This window comes from Ictidomys tridecemlineatus, chromosome 14, assembly GCF_052094955.1.
Source record: "Ictidomys tridecemlineatus isolate mIctTri1 chromosome 14, mIctTri1.hap1, whole genome shotgun sequence".
Lineage (NCBI taxonomy): Eukaryota > Metazoa > Chordata > Mammalia > Rodentia > Sciuridae > Ictidomys > Ictidomys tridecemlineatus.
This window is the reverse complement of record NC_135490.1, coordinates 50,231,920-50,253,179: the sequence shown is the minus strand read 5'-3', so window position 1 is coordinate 50,253,179 and position 21,260 is coordinate 50,231,920. Positions and strand designations below refer to the sequence as shown.

Genomic DNA, 21,260 nt, shown 5'->3' with positions numbered 1-21,260 from the left:
GTTTACTTTTATTCATTGAATTGCTTTGAATCACTTATTTAAAATCTATTGATTGTGTGCGAGTCTATTTCTGGAAAACTTATTTGTCTCCATGGCTCTTTGTCTTGTATACCACTGCCACACTGCACTGATTATTTTGGTACTACCAGAGTCTTGAAATGAGGTAGTGCATGTTCATTTTGTTGGGATTGTTTGAAATCCTTTGCATCTTTGTATATATTTTATAATCAACTTGTCAAATCTCTCTACCAAAAAAGCTGGTTGGAATACTGAATGGAATTTAATTCAATTTATAGGTCAATTCGGAGGAAAATAAAATTTTTCAAAATGTTGATTTTTTTTTTAGTCCAGGGGCATCCTATATTTATATATTTTTTATTCTTTAAGTTGTTTTATTCTTTAAGTTTTATAGTTTTCAGTGCAAATGTTTTTCATATAATTTAATGAATTCATCCTTAAGTATTTTATATTTTTTATCTTTGGTATAATTAGAGTTTTTGAAATTTCATTTTTGTGTATTTGTTACTGAAACAAACTGGATTCCTCTGATTTATACCTTTCTATGTATTATTTGTATGTAAATTAATATTTCAAATAATTTGCACATTTTTTGGGTGTTTACATTATGTAGTCTTGGAAATTCTTTAGAACCATGTTATTCTTTTTCTTTTTTTGCTTCAAGTGATAGATCAAATTTTAAAAAGGAAATTATTCTTATAAACTAACAAAGAATTATAAATGCTATTGCCTAAAGAGTTATTAAAATGAATAACTTGGTATTGACTCAATTTTATTATTATTTGTTCCAGAAAACAGTTTCTGTGTCTACTTCTTAATTTTAATTTAATAATACAAATCTTTCCTCTCTTCCTGAACATGTAATGTCATGTAGAATACAAAGGGAGTTATTGAATTATGAAATTATACAATTCAATGGTCAGAAAATACTTAGAAGGTTTTCTTTGTAGTTCAAAATCTTCCTGCCAGCATAAAACATAGATAGGAGGCAGTTTCTTATTTAGAAACAGTGGTTTAAAGTTATAAAATTATGGCTAGTTGCAGATAGAACATTCATTTTACAGACTTTTACAGTTTATTCTTTTAAAAGATTCAGAATGGAAAATGCACAGTTATTTCATTGTTTCAGGGGAAAGGAGACTCTTCTGTTGTAATTCTCATGTGAAGACACAGAGCAAAAGAACTCATTTGAAAATTTAATAATGCTTCCAAGAATCACAAGATGAATAGTGCTGGAAAAAAACATTAAGTATCATTGAATTCTATTCTTATTTTATAGAGCAGATTCTGAGGCTCAGAGACGAAGTGACAACTTTTTTCTGAGTCAGGAGTAGATTCAGATTCTGATTGCTGTGTGCCAATTGACAGTGACTCATCATTGGTTAACTACAACTCTGAACAATTAACTCTTGTTTAGAAACAGTTACGGGGACTTACTATTTTTAAATGTTTTTAAAACTCGTTCTGAACTCAAATATAGAATGGGCACAGTCAACCCTCAGTTTTCTGGAAATGGATTGTTTTCAAAATGCATTATGCGTATCTTCAGTAGAGCAGTTTACCCACATGCATGAGTCCATATCAGATGGAGTGAATATAGAAGTGCAAAGCAATCATATTCACTCTTTGTGGGGGCCTGAGTTTGATGGAGAGGCCTGAGTTTACTCTGTGAAGAGCAATCATACTCCTGGAGAAGCCACTGAGATTCACAGCTCCCTCAGCAAGGCATTTGCTGCCTGATTTAGGAATAGGGATTAATTTCAAGGGAATACAAGCAGCTTATATAAGACTTCAAATCACAAAAGTAGTGTGTGAGTCAGAGGAGCAGATTTACCTCAAAATTAGCAGAACATAAGAGAGAGATTTTCACTTTTGAATTATTTCTGCTGCAAGCTTTCAGGTTAGATAGTAAGTTGGCTACCTCATATATTGTCCCACTTAGTCTTGGCTTGGCCTTTGCCCACTCATCAGCTCAATCTTTAATGCTGTGACACTCCTCTGCTTTCAGTTACCCACAGATCTACTCCAAGCCCAATGAAAAAAGGCATCTTAGATAAAAATAACAAAAATTTTCAAAGGCGACCAGAACAACCATTTCCTCAAAACTTAGTGACTTAATACAACAAAAAATAGATATTTATTGTCTCCCAGTTTCCATGGAGAGAGTTGGAAGTAACTGGCTGAGTGATTCTGGCTTGAGGTTTCTCATAAGATTGCAGCAGTGTTATCAGTTAGGGCTCCTGTCATCTGCAAGCTTGAATTGACCTGTAATATATGCTTTTAAGGATGGCTTATTCTTTTCTGGAAAACAGGCTAGTGATTGCTGAGTATTGGGCTGGAGGGAGAGGACAAGATAACAATGGAGCAGCAAGAGGGAAACTGTACATTGATCATGGTAGGAATACTTGGCTTTATGCCTTCATCGAAATTTGTATAACTACGTACTAGGGAAAGAGTGGCATGTGAATTTAAAAAGCTGAGTAAATGAAGAAAGGAAAGGTGTTTTACTCATCTGACTGGCTTGTTGGTAGGAAGCCTTCATTTTTCTCCTCATGAGCCTCTCTCAAGAGTTTTGAGTATGCTCATGCTGTGGCGGAAGGTGTCCCACAGAGCAAGCTCTCCGGAGCATCCAGTGGAACCTGTCTTTTTTAATGATGCTTGAAGGTCACGGAGCATCACTTCCACTCCCTTCTTAGTTAGAACTGAGTCACTAACTTCTGCTGTATTCAAGAAGTAGAGGGGGAGAATTAAACTAAGCCTCTTTTAAAAAGTAAAGAGAAGTCTATTAGAAAGTATGGAGACACTTAAAATCATTATGATCAGTCAGAAGGCAGGTGGTCAACTGACCTGTGTGCAAGCACTATGCTCTCACATCCTTGTGGACTTTGGAGTGAACACATCTCATCAACAAGGGGAGTTCACATTTATAATAAACACATGGAGTCAAGAGGTTCGTTATTTCAGCTAAAATCCAACAGAGATTTTTCTGCTCATTCTCATGAGAACCAAACCAACAGAAAATATTCCCAATTTCTCTGAGATCCTTTGCCCAAGATCTGGACCTGCCAAATGGATATTAGGCCTGGAATTGGTAGAGATAAGGTGTATTTCCCATCTGAATGTCTATTTCTCCATTCATTCAACTCATATTTACTGAACTCCTACCATATGCCAAGCACAATGTGCTGAAGATGCTAATAGTGAACCAGAAGAGAAGATGAGAGGAAATAAACATTTTTAGCCTGTGATAGTGCTAAAGGGAAAGAAGTAAGAGTGATAGGATAAATAATGAGATGAGAGGTAGGTTTCCTTAAATAGGATAGTTAGTGACAGCCTTTCAGAAATAATGAGAAGTTGAACTGCAATTTGAAGGGCGGGAAGAATCCAGACAGGAAATAGAGGTACCAGCTCCTTCACAGGACCCTGTGTGGGGAAAGGTTTAGGTGTATTTGAGAAGAGTTGATGACAAGCAGAATATGTGGAGCTAATGAAAGACATAAAAACTGAAGTTGGGGATTGATTGATTGGTTTGCATTTTGTAGGTTCTAACGGGCCATTGTAAGAACTTATGATTTTATTCCATGTGCACAGAGGTGTTTGCTTATCAGCTTACTTGTGAACATAAATGCTCCATAATTTTATCTTTAAAAGATCGGTTCATTTCTATTCTAGGTCAACTGCTCTTTATTCTGTCAAGATCGGTCCCTGCTTGTGTCCTTTCAGTGAATAAAACTGTTACCTTCTTTCTTTGCGTAAGGCCACATTTGCCAAACCATTAGTAGATTTGCATGATAGTAAACATTTCTGGCAAGACAGGTACAGAATTCGTTCATTCATTGTTGGCAGGGCTAATGCAAAGACTTGAACTTTCTTTGGTATTGGAGGATGAGAAGAATTGATGCAGGTTTTTTTTTTTTTTTTAAATAATATTGGCAGTGGGAAATTGGGCAATTGGGTAGAGAACAGAAATTCCCTGGTAATCGTGGAGTTGAGGAGGAAAACTGGATTAGGAACAGCATCTTGGCTCCTGCAGAACAGTAACAGTGTTAAAAGAGAATGCACTGGGTATACTCAGGGAGTTTATTTACAGAAAATGTAATGGACCTGATAAGTATCTAACTCAAGTTTTCATTTCCAAAATGGGGCACTCTTTTTACTGATTAAGAATTTTTATCTCACTGGTCAAGAGCCATAGTGCTGAAAATGGAGATGTAAAGGTGGCAGTGGGATGAAGAAGAGGAACTTTCAGAATTGGAGATTCAGAGGCATCAGGAAAGCTTTGAAGGACTATTGGAAGGTATCCCAGTCAGGTGGCTGAGCAGGAAGGATGGATTGGCAGGAAGCAGACAGGGTCTGTGCAAAGGCATGGCAACAGGGAAGAACATGGCCCTGCGAGGGACCTTGTGGTATGGCTGGAGCCTACAGCTGTGTTTGGGAATAACAGGAGGAGAGACTAGAGAAATAAGGATTAAGGTCGTGATGGGAGTAAAATACTTCTTACAACTAAAGACAATGGTGAGTGATCTAAAGACTTTTGGCAGGAAAATCACATGCTGATATTTGTCTTCTTGAAATAAGTGTCTGCAGAGAACCATGGGGATGCAGAGTTAGAAGGCAGATGCAGACTGGAGGCAGAGAATTGTGAAGGCTATTGTTTTAATGACCATTTCTAGTGAGAAATTAGACCAGCCTGAACTAAATAAAGTGGCAGCAGTGAGGAAACCAATAAAGAGAACAAAATGAGAAATAAATTGAATATTGCTGTAGTTTGGATCTGCAATGTTTCCCAAAGGCCTTTACTTGTTAAGCCTTATTTCCCAGCTTGGTGCTATTAAAAGGTGGTGGAAATCTTTAGGAGGTGAGGTCTAATGGGAGGTCTTGAGTGCCCGTCCTTGAAGGTGGTTGTGGACTCCATCCCGTTTTTGCTTGTTGGTCTTGATATAAATGGTTGTGCTCTGTCATGTGCTCACACCATAATGCACCACCCTAGGCTCAAAGCAATAGGGCCACCCAGACATGGACTGATGAGCCAAAATAAACCTTTTCTCCTTATAAATTGATTATCTCATATATTTAATATACTTGTTATAGTAACAGAAAGCTGATAAATACAAATGTAAATTCAACAAGATTTGGTAGACAAATTGGCCAGTGATTTACTCAACCCATTCTGCCACATTCTGGATACCCTCAGAGCCTTCTTCTGGAGTGTGAATGCTAGTGCTGGGCATCTTTTCCTATCTGTCATACTCTATTTAACTCAATATTATTTTTGTCTAAAGTTTCTTCAGGGGAGGGCACATGTCTTACTCTACATCACCAAAGTATTCAAAATAATATACTGTTGATAGAAGTTCTTTTTAGTCTCTCCCCACTACCCAACCTAAAGACCATAGTCCACCTTACTTAATTTCTCTGATGCAGTCAGAATCATGAGTCTCAAGCAGATGATTATTCATTACTCAGTGCTATATGCTTGACAAAAAATACTGTATCAATAAAGGTGCACTTTTATTACTTTTAATCAGTTACAAGAAAAGCATTAATTTCTTCCTTATACTAATATTTTCAATCCATGAAAGCTGTATTTTAACTAGTTAAGAATCAGCAGAAAATAAGACCTTTAAATAGATTTGATAATTATAGAACACAATTCTAAATTGAATGCTAGGGAAAGAGGTGCCAGAAAAAAATACTCAGCTTACATTACACCTGGTTATTTTTGCATTATTATTTTTAATGTGTTTTGACACCTCAGTTGTTGCATGTAGACTCACTCTGATATTCAGAGCCCACATTTTGGGTTAGATAATTAAACTGCTTAAATGGCTCCTGTTCCTGTCATATTCTTGGGATGGAAATGAGATAGGAAAATGGTATTATACAAAAGAGATAATTTCTCTCATTCATTCATTCATTCACTCATTCATTCAAACATTCTAAGTTCCTATTATATAAAAGTTCCTGATGTTATAAGGAACTATTAAATTGTGTGTGACTCATCTTCTAACCTAAATGGATTTAAAGTCTGGGGTGAAAGATGAGTAGATTGTATTTGTTGAAAAAAAAATATAACACAAAATTTGAAAAAAAAAGGGAACTTAGGAGCCTTCCAAACACAATGTTTTTGGGAACAAGAATAGGGAAAAAAAAATTACTTCCAATTGGGACATGTTTCCCATGATAAGATTTCTTGGAGCAGTGGTCAGCATGACGAAGGGCATGGAAAGGCAGGGAAGGAATAGTTAGAAATCAGGACAGGTGAGGTGGGAGAATCCATGAAGTAGGTGGGTAAGGTAGATTAGAACCAAAGTATAACCAGCCTTTCAAGTCAGGCAAAGCTCAACTTTGTCTGACAGCCACTGACAATTTTTCGAGTAGGGAGATGTTTGGCCTCATCTGTGCTTTAGGACGATTACTTGGCAGTAATGGATTGGAGTGGGGAGATTCCGAAGGCCAGGAAACCAGATCGAATCAATGCATAAACCTATTGAGGCCTAGAGGGGACTGAAGAAGAGTAGCGGAGGAGGGAAGATATATTGCTCTGTGCACAATTTAGTATGTTTTCCCCCTTAGCTAACTGAAAATGAGCCAGAGCATTAGAATTCTCAATGACACCTTGGCAAGGCCTTGGGAACACTAATAGGAAAAATATAAATTTAATGAATAATATGAGTAATAAATTTCTGTTCAATCTCAAATCCAACAAGAAATCTAGCTGATGAACATTCACAGTAGTCTATTTACATCCTGTAGGACAATTCTTTCTTCAGCTAGGACAGTTTTTTGCCTATTATTGTTATTAATGATGCTAATAAATGGAATGCTGTCTAAAAAAGCTTGGTGAACTCTTCATCATCACTGACTAGGTTCCAAAAAAGAAGAGCTTGGATTTTTAAATGGAATCATTTATGTACAGCTATCTCCATGTATGCATCATGTCCAAACCCATTAAATAGGGAATTGGAAACTACTTGGTTTTCTATTTCAGAGGGAGTACTACATTGGAAGTAGTCATTAATTTGATAGAGGGAATCACTGTCTTCTGCTGTGAGATGTTGACTAAGTAAAGGACAAAAGCAACAACAAAACACATCCACCCAAATCCAAGCCATTCCACTGTTCTTTAGTTGCCAATTTTCCCTACACTGACAAAAGGACCATGCTGTGTGAAGCTGTTAAACAATTTATTGTTGTTCCAAGGACCTTCTTTGGTGTTGACTGAAGGTCTCTATTGCTTGGTTTAAGCTCAAGAACTAAAATAGTATTTTGCAGGAGCTCAGCACAGTGTTTTCTAAGGTTCTAGAAAGGTGTATCCATTATTCTGGCTCCTAAGTAGTTGTGGGCTTTATTGGTGGCAAGCATTCTTTTGACAAAATAAGGACACTTTCAAAAAGATGCAAAAATCAGGAAAAACTGGTGTTTTAACAAATGGGAAAGTATTTTGTTTGTTTCTAAAATTATAGTACTCTTGATAGGGCAGAGGGGTGAGAGAGGAAGGGTGGGGGCAGGAGGTTAGCAGTGTATGTACAAAGACATGAATTGGTGTGTATATACTTTGTTTATAAGCAGAGATATGAAATATTGTGCTCTATATGTGTAATAAGAATTGTAATGCATTCTGCTGTCATATATAAATAAAAATAAAAATAATTCTTTTTTTAAAAAAATAAATGAGATTATAACTAATATCATGCAAGAAATTAATCTTAAGTATCTTTATGTAAAAGCTACTAGAGAAGGAACTAATTTTCTTTGGTAGATGTGATTCTAAAATGTTGATTGTGAGCTGAGATTTAGAGCACAAAAACCAAGTGTCAGATTTATTTAAATTAGAACATATCTATTAATATAATTGTTTACTGTATTATCTTGACCTATATTCAAAGATTACCTACCATGTAGCAGGTATTGTGATAAACTCTGGGAAAAAAATGATGACATCATCCTGGTATATAAAGAAGGTTATTCTCTCTTCCTTCAAGATGTCTATAGCATTGTGATTTCTATGGAATACCTAATCCTACACATGCTTTTCCATAATGGAGTCACTTGAAACAGACATCTTCATGTATTAATCCACTGGCCATTCAAAAAATAGGTCTCTATTGCTTAGTTTGCTAATAATTACAATGTTTGTTTGTTTGTTTGTTTATTACTCTAATTGGTCTTACATGATAGTAGAATGCACTTTGATATATCATATATACATGGAGTATAATTTCTTATTCTTCTGGTTGTACATGATGTATAATTCCACTGGACATATAGTTATATATGTACATAGTGCAATAATGTCTGATTCATTTTGCTATCCTTCCTACATCCAACAACCCCTCTCTTCAGTTTTTGACACCATGCTCAGTGTAGGGGATGCAATAATGAATGTCATGGTCTTTGCCTTCAGGAAACTTCTAAGCTAGTAGATTAAAAAAAAAGGCATTTGGGCCTTATTTAAAGGATGTTTCCAAATATCCAAATGATTTTTATGTCTTTATTGTAAGTCATGGGAACATTTCTCCTAAGATTTGGGAAAATCCACTTTAATTTAAAAATACACAGCAATCCAACTAAGGATTTCTTTAGAGATATGGAGGCTGCTGGTGTGCTGCCAATAGAGATATTATTTACCAAAACAGATTGTGTTTTTTTAATTTGGAAGGTGAGTATGATCCCTACATTATCTAAATGGTTGTTAGACCTGAATCATGATCAAAAATATGCAATAACTTGAATTTGGAGTCTATTTTTATAAAGTATGGCAGATAATGATAAACACATACTGAAATAGCTAATGGACCAGTCAAGTGGTAGCATAGCTTTTCACAAACTGTTAAATGAGTTGAAATGAGTTATCATGTATTGCTGTTTTATAAATAAAATTCTTAATTTCTTTTGCAGTTATATGTGAAAGAAAGGCATCTATCTCTCAGCATAAACCCTTCTTACGGTAGCTATGTTTTCAAAAAAATCCTGCTGAAGCATTTAGGCTCCATGTAGTGAACTCAGACTCACAAAGTCTTAAGTTTCAGTCCTGTCTCTGTCGCTGAGTAGCTGTGAGATCTTAATAAGCTACCTCTTCTATCCAGGTTTCAGTTTCCTCTCTGTAAAATGAAGATGTTGGGATAATACCTTCTAGCATAGCATCATTTTCTATCTAGTTTACTCTGGAACACAGCAAAGTTATTTACTGTGAGTCCATGTGCTTGGGTTGTGGATAGTTGTTCATCCAGAATATGATTTAGATTGCCCAAGCCCAGTTTTAATGAACTAACTGTACCTTAGGTTCATAAGAAAGAATTTTATTTTGTCCCCTCACTCTTATTTTTGACCATTCATGGGTTTCTGTAGTCCAGGGGCAATGTATGTATGCATATATGTATGTGATCATAGCAAAATCTTTTATTACTATTTGGCTTGAGTCTGGATAAACTATGTCAACTTGCTGCCCAATCCAACAAACACAAGGAACTCTAAAGTCAATTTACTCTCCTCATGCCCAAGATTGGTCCTTGTTTCCCAAGGATTAGTATACACTCAATCCTTTACTCCTGGCCTCATCTCCCTTTTGTTCCATAACAGACCCCCCCCCTTAATTTTAAGTGTATATCTATAAGTTTCCTATTTTCAGCCCTCAGACATAAAAATTCTTTAGTGGAGTCAGTGGTCATTGTTTCTGCAATGCATGTACATGCATATGTGTACCCATTTGTGTTTCCTGGTCTTATATGTTATTCCTAATTGTCACTCATTTTCTCCAATGAGTGACAATTAGGAATAACACAGTGATTACCATGTGAATGGAATTTATCCTTGCTTAAATCCAATCATGAGGATTGATTTCTACTAATAGTGGAATATCCTCTCTCTCTCTCTCTCTCTCTCTCTCTCTCTCTCTATATATATATATATATATATATATATAAAACAAAATATATACAAAAAATATACAAAATCATCTACTTGAAGACAAGGCAGAACAACCAAAAACAGGCCAAAACTGGAGAGAAGTGAACACCTGTGAAATAAAATTGAGCATTTCCCAATTTTTATGACTTTTTCCCTCACGATTATAGTCCAAATGCTGAAAACCAGAGAAAGAGAGGATATGTTGAAAGCAGCCAGAGAAAAATAACACATTATAGTGAGTATAGCAACAATATGATTTATAGCCAATTTCTCATGAAGTAAAAACTAAATAAATTCAGAAGTCAATGGAACTTTTCAAAGTGCCAAAAGGAAGGAAGACGGTAAGAAAAACAAAAACAAAGAAACCAAGCAAACTTGTCAACCAGTGAAAATATTCTTCATGAATAAAGGTGTAATCAAGATATTTCATATAAACAAAAACAAATGAATTTGCTGCCAGCAGATTTGTACTACTAGAAAGTGCTGAAAGAAGTTTTTCAGGCTATCCAGAAATACTAGATGGATAATCAGATCTTCGAGAAGATATGAAAATTATCAGAAATGATAAACATGTGTACAGGTATCAGGTTTCTTTTTGATTACTTTAAAATTTATATGATTTTTATGCTTCTTTTTTTAAAAAAAGGAAATATAATTCACACACCATAAAATTTATCATTTCAAAGGATTCAGTTCAGTGAATTTAATATATTCCCAAAGTTGTACAATCATGAACCCAATCATTTTTAGAATGCTTTATCATCACAACAAAGCCCTGTACCATTAGCAGTCATTCCCTGTTTCCCCCTCCACCAGAGCCCCTGGAACACACTAGACTCTTTTATCAGATACATGATTTGTAATTTTTTGTGTAAATTCTGTCTCTATGGATTTGTCTGTTCTGGAGATTTCATATAAATAAAACTATGGCCAGGTGCAGTGGTACATCCCAGCAGCTGGGGAAGCTGAGCAGGAGGATTATGAGTTCAAAGCCAGATTTAGCAAAAGTGAGGCACTATGCAACTCAATGAGACCCTGTCTCTAAATAAAATATAAAATAGGGCTAGGAATGTGGCTTAGTAGTCAAGTTTCCCTGAATTTAAACCCAAGTATTCCTCCCAAAAATTTCTAAAATAGATAAATAAATGAATAAATAAAACTCTGTAATATATTCCTTGAGTCCTGTTATTTCATGTAGTGTGATATGTTTAAGTTTCAACCATGTTGAAGTATATATTGGTACATCATTCATTTTTATTACTGAATGATATTTCATTGAATAGATATCACTTTTGCTTATTCTTCAGTTGGTGGGTATTTGAGTTGTTGCCTCATTTTGACTATTATTAATAATGCTGTTTTTCAATATTTGTGTAAAAATTTTTGCATGAACATGTCATCAGTTCTTTTGGGTTATGTATTTCTAAGAGTAGAAATGATGGTATGGTATAGTTACTGTATATGTATGTAAGTGATATGGTAGCTATATGTATAACTTGTAAAAGCACTGTAGATCTGTTTTCAAAAGTGGTGCATCATTTTAAAATCCCACAAGTAGTGGGTGAGTATCCCAGTTTCTATGTTTCCTTATTATCTTATTATCTTCTTGATTACAAATATCTTAATGTTTAAAGTGATATCTCATTGAGGTTTTGATTTGCTTTTTTCTGATGGCTAATGATAGTAAGCATCTTTTTATGTGTTTATTGAACATTTGCATGGCTTCTTGGTGAAATACCTATTCATATCAGTTTATGAGGATTAAATAGAGTTATTTATATTTTTATTGTTGGATTGTAAGAGTTCTTGATGAAGTATGGATATTAAATTCTGACTAGTTTTCATTTTTCCCATTCCATGGGTTTTGTTTTCAATTCATTAATAGTCTCTACCTTTCAAAATACAAAGATTTTAAATTATGATTTATTTATATTTTCATGTTTATTATTTGTTTTTGCATTTTTCATAATCAGGCAACTTTTATCATTTATTTTATATATCCATTTATATATACATACATTTTATCATATCTAAGAAATCATTGCTTAATATAATTGTCATAAAGTTTTGCAGCAAATATTTTTCTAAAAGTTTTATAGTTTTAAATCTTACATTTAGGTATTTGATTCATTTTGAAGTGAGTTTTGTATGTAATTTGAGTAAAGAGTCCAATTTAATTCTTTTGAATGTAACTATTCAATTATACCATAACATTCATTGAAAAGACTATTTCCTTATTGAATTTTCTTGGCATCTTTGCTGAAAATCAATTTACCATAAATATATGGTTTTATTTCTGGACTATCAATTGTATTCCATTGATCTCTTTGTTTATCTTTATGCCAGTACCATATAATCCTGGTTACTATAGCATGTGGCTAAGTTTTGAAATCAGAATGTCAGTCCTCCAATTTTGTCCTACATTTTCAAGATCACTTTGGCTATTCTGGATTCCTTCTATTTCCATGTAACTTTTAGCATCACTTTTCTACTTTATCAAAAGAAAAAAGACAATTAGGATCTGATAAGTATTAGGTTAAGTCTATAGATCACTTTAATAAATATTTCTATCAACAATATCAAGTCTTTTAATTCATAAATATAAGATGGCATTCAACAATTTGGATTTTCTATATTTTTTTGATAATATTTTTAGGTTTTAGTGTACAAGTCTTGTAATTTGTTAAGCTTATTTTTAATACACTATTCTTTTTATACAGTTTCAAATGGAAATACTTTTCTTAATTTTAATTTTGGATTATTTATTGTAAATGTATAGAAATGTTTGATTTGATTTTATCAACAATATCATGAAACCTAGCAGAACATATTTCCTAGCTCTAAGAAATTGTGTCTGTGAGTGTTCTTTGTGATTGTCTATATACCAAGTCATGTTATATGCAAATAGAGAGTTTTATCAATTTGATGCTTTTTATTAAATGCTTTTTTTCTAGTGTCTTTGGCTAGAAACTTAGCAGTACAACATTGATGAGAAGTGGCAAAAATAGACATACTTGTTTTATTCCTGATTTTAGAAAACAAATGCTTTCAGTTGTATACCATTAAGTATGATGTTAGTTGTGGGTTTTTCATAGATGTTCATTATCAAGTTGAAAAATTTCTATTTCTAGTTTTTTTTTTTTTAATCATGGAAGGGTTTTGGTATTTGCCATACCTCTCCTTTATCTGTAGAGATAATCAGGCAATTTTTTATCATTTATTTTCTATATACATACATTGATTACATACAAATTACAAACACTGATTTTCATACGTTGAATCAACCTTGCATTCCTGGTATTCTAGTTTCATAGTGTAGAACCCTTTTTATATCTCTGGATTCAGTTTGCTGGCATTTCGTTAAGGAATTTTAAAGGATATTGTAGTTTTCTTCTCATGTGATGACTCTCTCTTATTTTGGCCTCAGTAATATAGGTGAGTTTGAGATATGTAGGTAATTAAGAAAAAAAGATATGACCACAGGTAACAGCACACCTGAAAGTTGCTGAGTGGATGCTTTGATACCTTTGTATGCCGGGGAAGTCCTTCATAGCATGAGACCATCCAGAGGCTCAGTGGAGACTACTGATCTGAAGAGGAGAAAGTCCAGGGAATGCCTGAGGAAAGGAAGGATCAGAGATCGAGTTCAAGTGTATAGGTGATGCTACTCAATAGGATGGCTGGGAGACTTCTGGTCAGGGAGTTCTGAAGGTAGCAGTGACAGGGGTTTATCACAACTACAGAATTTATTCTAATCTTTGTCTATCTGATGCTGAGTGCAGCTTCATGGGGTATTCCCAACACGCTGATACTACTGAGCAAAACAATCTGCTTACTTGGGCTCCATTTCAAACAATTGCTTGTGTAACAATTTGAACTTGGTTCTGGTAGGCTTTGACCTAGCAGATCTCAGCCTGCTGTGAAGAAGGAGATAACCTAGCACCAATATGCAGGGACCATCTTGGCCTCACTTATATAACTGAGGTTCATAGAGTGAATTGGAAGTGCCTCTTTCTCTTTCTGTTTCTAGGAAGGATTTGTCAATGATTGGTGTTAATTTTTAAAATAGTAGAATTCACCAACAAAGTCATCTGGTCTTAGACATTTCTTTAGGTGGACATTTTTATTCTTTTTACTAATTCAATGTCTTGCTATAAGTCTATTCCTATATTTTTCAAAAATCATTTTTTTTGGTATGAATTTATCTATTTTAGCTTGGTTGTCTTATTTGTTGGCATATAGTTATCCATAGTGTTCACTTCTAATTCTTTATATTTCTGGAAGGTCATTAGTGATGCCTCTCTTTTACTATTGACTTCAGCAATTTTTGAGTTACTGTCTTTTTCTTGTTCAATATAGCTGAAATTTTATCAATTTTGTTGATCTTTTCAGAGAATCAACTTTTGATTTTGTTTATGTTTCTTATTGTTTTTTATACTCTGTTTCATTTATTACCAACCTGATGTTTACTGTTTTCTCCCTTCTGCTTTCTTTGGGTTTATTTTGATCTTCTTTATCTAGTTTCTAGGATGAAAGTGTGGGTTATTGATTTGGGATATTTTTTTTCAATGATTGTGTGTATAGCTATACTTTTTTCTCCAAGTACTGCTTTTGTTACATTTCATAGTTTTAATTGTATTCACCTAAATGTATTCTCCATTGTGCTTTTACATGTCTTCTTTGTCCCATTTACTGTTTCAGTTTTATTTCCACAGATCTATGAATTTCTCTATTTTTTCCATTATTAATTTTTAATTACATTTTACTATAAACATACAGTCAACATGCATTGTCACTCAAATGTGCTTTGCTCTCCTCTCATGTATAAATCTCTGCTCAGTGTTGGAACTCATACTGCCAAAGATGAAGCATTTCTAGTCAGACGTCAATCAGACATTTTCTGCAAACACCTTTATCTTAAAGTGCTCCATGCCTCCAAATACCGGGCTAAAGAGAGATTTTCCTCAATCAACAGTATAGCTGAATGTCAAGTTTCCTTCCTAATCACACTTTCTTACCCATTTGTACAGGTATTTTTCCAAATGAAGACTCCTATTCAATGGACATAAATCTCCTCCTTGTTCTATTTGACTCTATACATTCTTGTCTCTGATCCATCAAAGCTTCTTTAAACACAGTTTCATTATGTTATAGTTCTTGAAACTTTCCCTCCTCACATACCATTTGCTTGGGAAACTTAGGTTCTTTATTTTTTTAAGAGAGAGAGATATAGTTTTAATATTTATTTTTTAATTTTCAGTGGACACAACATCTTTGTTTGTATGTGGTGCTGAGGATCAAACCCGGGAGGCACGCATGCCAGGCGAGCGCACTACCGCTTGAGCCACATCCCCAGTCCAAAAAACTTAGGTTCTTAATTTAGTAACTCATGGCTTCCATTTCTATCTCAATTTATGTTTACTTTTTAAAATGTGCAGTTTTTTTAGAATAGAATAACAGAACAATTGTAAAGATAGTACAAAGTATTTTGATATACTCTGCCCCATCTTCTCCTATTATAAACATTTTATGTTTGTTTATTAATTCTTCACAAATTGTTCAGACAAAAATTTTACATAAGTAACATCTGAAGTCCACATTTTATCAAGATATTATTGATTTTTATCTATTCTTTTTTTTTCCTGTGTCAGAATTCCATTTAAAATATTATATTTACCTTTAATGTCTCCTTAGACTTCTCTTGGATGTTATAGTTTCAACTTTTTTTTGTATTTGTTAATCTTAATAGTTTTGATCATACTGTTTAGATATTTTGAAGATTGCTCCTCAATTAGAGTTTTTTGACACTTTCCTTATTAGATTGGATGACGATGGTGGTTAAATGTCATTGTTATTACATCATATTAAGTGTAGGCACTATCAGTGTGACTGTTGATGTTGACCTTGACCATCTGGCTTACATCATCTTGGACAATCACAGTTACCCTGAACTCTTTGGAAGAAAGTCATTATGCACAGCCCACACTCAAGGAATGGTGAGTTATCTTCCAGCGCCTCTAGGGTAGTGCATTTACATTACTTATTTGGAATTCTTCTGCCGGGAGGATTTGGCTATTCTCCCTGTTTATTTATTCAATCATTTATTTATAGCAGCTTGGGTACATGAACATATTCATTTTAGGATTGTAATCCAATTCTACACTACTTGTTTTCTTGTTCTAATTCTTCTAGGTTCTGTTATTGGGAACTTTTAGTTGGTTGCTGTGTCCCTTTGATATACCATCCTCACTGTCACAAGAGAGGGGAAGTAAGTGGAGTTATTTCATTTTTGCATTTTTTAACTTTCTGGTATGATAAGATGCTCAAGTCTCATCTTGTAAATTTTCTTGCCTGAGTCCTAGAATCAGCTATTTCTGGAAGGAATCCTAGTTTCATTATTTTTTCCCTCCTTCTTCTGGGATAACAATATTAGAAACCAAGATTTGGGCACTAGTTACTTGCTTACTTGAGTGATTCCCTCTCTTATTTCATCTAGTCAAATTATTTTCTTTGAGGCATTTTCCTCATTTTTTCACATTCAATCTGTGCCTTTAAATTCATCATCCCTCTACTAGGAGAGTCTCCTAAATAGTCTCTCTCTTAATCTGATTCCTACTTGGCAATCAGAGAGATTTTTAAAATACAAATCTCATTATGCCATTACCCTGGTTAAAAATTTCATAAGCTCAAGATTGCCTTCCGGAGAAAGATTAAGCTTAATATTACTGGAATGTTTTTTGGAATCTGGTTCCTATTCTCTTCTCCAACTGCATCTCTAAAACCTCTCAAAGTCGGTTTGCATTCTATCCTTAGTAAAATGGTTTTAGTTCTTTAAAGCCTTTGCATAGTTTTATTCCTGGAAGACTGCCCTAATCCTTTTTTTCCCCTTTGCCAATAAACACACACACACACACACACACACACACACACACACACACACACACTTCACTAGATAGAATTTTACTCAGCTTTTAGACCTCAGATTCTTAGATGAGCATCTTCCAGGAAACTTTTTCCAGAATTCTTCCCTACTGGGCTCCCTTCCTATACCACCTGCCAGATCTTACACTGTGGTTTACAGTTGCAACACTGTCATAATGGTGAGCACTGATGGCAGTGACCTTGAACATTTGCTTCATCACTGTATTTTTAACACTTTAGCACAAATTATGGCCTTTGACATATACTTCAGAAGTGTTTGTTTAGTGAATCAATAAGTGACCCATTGGATATTCCACTTCATGCAATTCTAAGGATATGGTGGTTCTGGACATATTTCTAAAGGAATACCATTTGCCCCGTGTTAAATAAATTATTTTTTGTAGGCAGAGTATACCTCAGAGTGTGACACATCTCTTCCATGACAGGAAGAAGTGAACAGTTAAGGTAAACCATCCATTGTTATTCATAACATGGTAGAAAAACTTATTGACCTTCTTTGTTCTTTATTTTCAAAATGAAAGCAAAAGAGAGAGTACAGACTTTGGGCTGTTTGGGATCATTCTATTCTAGTGTGTGGGCATGCCCTTGGTGACACTTACTGGGAAACCAGCCATGGAGCAATGGACAAGAATTCTAAAGCTGCCAAAAAAAAAAATTATACCTGCACCTGAGAGGAGCTCAGAATAGAGCATGTTCTCCAAGATATTTCCAAAACAATTTCAAAACTTCTGTACTTCCACTCTTGTTAATTATGGACTCACCAAGATTCTAACACAAGAAAAAATAGATAAGACTTTACATTGTTCATCTATACTCTTTTTTACTTGGAGAAAACTTTATTATCTTTTAAATATCTTCCCAAGGGAAACTGGGACAGTCACCTTGCTCTTATGAAAAATGATTGCATGTGAAGCATCCAGAACTGCTAGAATGGAAATGATTTCTGCTCCTTCTGAACATATGCACACCAATAGTTCTCCTCTAAATCTCATAGCATATTATAAACATTCCTAGTATCTTAGCCCAGATATATCTTGGATGGGAAATAGAATATTAATAGCCTTCTCTAGCAAATAGTTTTTTAGGTAAGAGTCTTAAGATACCACAATTTTTCCATTTTTTTTCTTTTGAAGAAACAACATGCTTGTGTGTCAGGTTTGGAAAGAAAATCTTTTACCATGATATTAAATAGAGTTTAACTAGATATGTTTGTCTTTTAAAAAATCCCTATTTAGTGAAGAAATTAGAAGAGCTGAATACAGTAGTCATCTCTTACCCACGGGATGAATGAATTTTAAGACCTTCAAGACCTCTAAGGGATGCTTGAAACTATCGATAGTACAAAGCCCTGTATGTGCTGGTTTTTTTTCTATATGCACAGATATCGATTTAATGCCTTTATATCTTAAGTAAGCACTTGTCATGCATTGTGGCTGTAACTTTACACTTTGAGTGAAACCACAAAAATAGCACAAAATTTCTTTTTGCTTTTTCACAAATTTGTTGATAAAACATCATTCTTACTATTGTTCCTAGCAACCTCAGCATATGATTTTCTTCATTCATTATTAATTTAATTAATTTTATTTTTGTCATTTAAAGGAAACACTTAACAACTTCTCTTTGCCAGCCTCACTAATCTTGTGGTTTGAGGGCCATTATTAAGTAAAACAAGGGTCACTTGAACACAGATATGGAGATATCATGATGGTTGATCTGATAACTGTGATGACTCAGATGTGATTAAGAGGCAGGTAGCATATGCAACCTATGCAACTGCCACTGAATAATGTAGATTGTAGCATGGTACTTAGAAGGGAAGGCAATTGAAAATGTATGAATTATTTATTTGTGCAAGTTTCCTTTTAATACTTAAAAATTTTCATTTAGTATTTTGGGGCCATGGTTGACCATAGGCAACTGAAACTGTAGAAATCAAATTTGTAGATCAGAAGAGAATACTGTACACTAAAGTATTTGACTTCTCTAATCACCTGTGAGCTATGTTGACTCTATTTGTAATGTCTCTCTCAGATACACTGAATAGGAATACTAACAGCTTCTTTATTCTTACTCTTTGTTCTTAATAGCCCACTATAATTATTTTAAATACCCTCTATTATTTCATGTTCATCCATTAAAATAATATTTCCAGTGGTGCATATATGAGCTTTTTTATGACCTTCAGGCTTATCAGATATATTATAAGGTGCCCAGTTAAAATTGCTGTTTTTATGTTCATATGTTTTTATGGTCACTCAACTTTTATTTAATATATCAAGTTTAATGTATAGAATTGAAATTCTTATGTAATAAATCTATCAGTCTTTTCCCTGATAATTGCATTTGCTTCTTATTTAAGTTTATTATGAGGTATAAAGTAATAGCATGATTTTTTAATTCAACGAGGAATAAGCAAATCAAGCCAGTTAACATATCCATTATCTCAAATAGTTAACTTTTTTCATGGTAAGAGCATTTGAAATTTACTTTCTTAGCAATTTTGAAATACTACTAGCTGTATTTACCATGCTGTACAACAGAACTAAAAACCATTTATTCTGTTTAAGATTTTATAGCCTTTAATCATAATATCCCTATTTCTCCCAAACATGAATTTCTCATGTTTTGCTACACACACACCCCCCCACACACACACACATGACCTTACCATAGCTTTAATTTCTTTGAATAGGTACAATTTACTATGGCACACAGACTCCTATTGCTATGCTATTCCCCCCAAAACTTAATCTTTTGAAAATCTCTATTTATTTCGACACAGGTTGACTTACATCTCAAAGTTTACTTAAGCCATTACTTGCATGCTTATAATTCAACATATACCTGACATTGAATGATTTTTATATGCCAATTACTGTGCCAAGTGCTTTTGGTATGTTATTGGTGGTGGCATGACAATGCATCTCTCAGCTCTACCTCAGCAGAGGGCACAATTGTCTGGCCACTACTGTTGTGCTCTGAAGTGCATCATCAGGTTTGTATAGAGGGCATGCTTCTAATGAAGGACAGACCATGGCAGGGATGCTAACGCAGTTCTGTTTGCGGGAGTTGGAGAATTCTCTGACAAGCGACTTAAACTTGAATAGTCCCCATGGTCCTTGTCTGGTTTTCTTAGACCTACAATCAAGACACTTCCACTCAACCCGTCTTTCTTCCCTTTGTCCTTCACAGGGGCCAGGAGTCATTGCCACCTGACGGCTCTTCCATCCACCTTCTGCTCCTCATATTCTACCTCCCAGGTATTTCCCCTAGAGAACCCTCTGGATGCCGGCTTCTTGGAGGTGCTAAATCAACATGTTAATCTAATTTAGCCTTGCCAATCTCATGATCTATTTATGATAATAGGAAATGGAGTCTCGGGTAGTTTAGAGTACTCACTTGGGTCACGCAACTAACTAGTGGCAGGTTTCAAGCTCCTCTCTATCTACTCTCATCACCTATTGACTCTTCCCATTGCACCACACAGCCTGGGATGCTTTTATTGTACTCCCCACTATTTTATGACTACTCTGCCTGTTGATAAGTTATATAGTGAAAAACGGAAAAGGCAAAAATCATTCTAAATCTCCTTGAAAAAAACTGGGAAGAAGGCAAGTAGATAATGTAAAATGTTCTCCCTTTTTTTTTTCAGACTAACTTATAGATTAAACTTTTTCGTTTGTGTCACTGAAAAGGAGCTGCCTAGCACATGAATATGGCTTTTCTTTTTTCCTAACACCCCCCTCCCCTTTTTTAAAGTTAAATCAGAGCTTCCAGGGATTTTTCGGGGATAACATGTGAAGTTTTACATTCTCTGGGGTGAGTGAGGTCTAGGGAGAAGAGATCACAATGAAGAGATCACAATGAAACCCAAGTGTTATGTTTTCAAGTGCTAGACTGATTACTGTCTAAAAGCCGGCATTATTTAAAAGGCAGCTCTTCTCATTTGGATCAGGCAGTGGTGTGAATTTTCCAAAGGCTGGAAGGGCTTCTTCCTAGCATGCATAAAAGCCAAGTGTAGAGTGGGGCTGCAGGCTGCTTGTGTTACAATGGAAGCCAGCAGCAAAAGCCATGGCAGCCAGCTCCAGGGAGGCCCCAGCATCTGTAACTGATTCCTAATGAATCGAGAACCTGGTAGGGAAGTAAAAGAAACAAAGAGACTTATTTTTTTTTTTCATCCTTCTCCTCTTTCATTCTGGGCAAAGAAAAAAAGTTCCATTTTCTACAATTCACTCCACAACCTGGTGAGGGTTCAAGAGGAAAGGGAGCCTGAGGACGTACACCTGAGTGGCTTCTTGAAAGCTACTGTGTCTAAGATCTTTAGTGCCAGGAGAGCATTGACATGTTTTCCTCTTTACTTTGCAGGGCTTATTTATGTGATTAGGCAA

At 34.8% G+C, this 21,260-nt stretch overlaps 1 long non-coding RNA gene across 1 annotated transcript in view; it reads left to right on the top strand.

Annotated features, from left to right (window-relative positions):
• Positions 1-20,476, top strand: part of LOC144370614 (uncharacterized) — a 33,710-nt gene extending 13,234 nt beyond the window's left edge. Inside the window, exon 3 of the long non-coding RNA XR_013430521.1 lies at positions 20,065-20,476. This is a non-coding gene — a long non-coding RNA (uncharacterized LOC144370614). The remainder of the gene's footprint in view (positions 1-20,064) is intronic.
• The last annotated feature ends 784 nt before the right edge of the window (positions 20,477-21,260 follow it).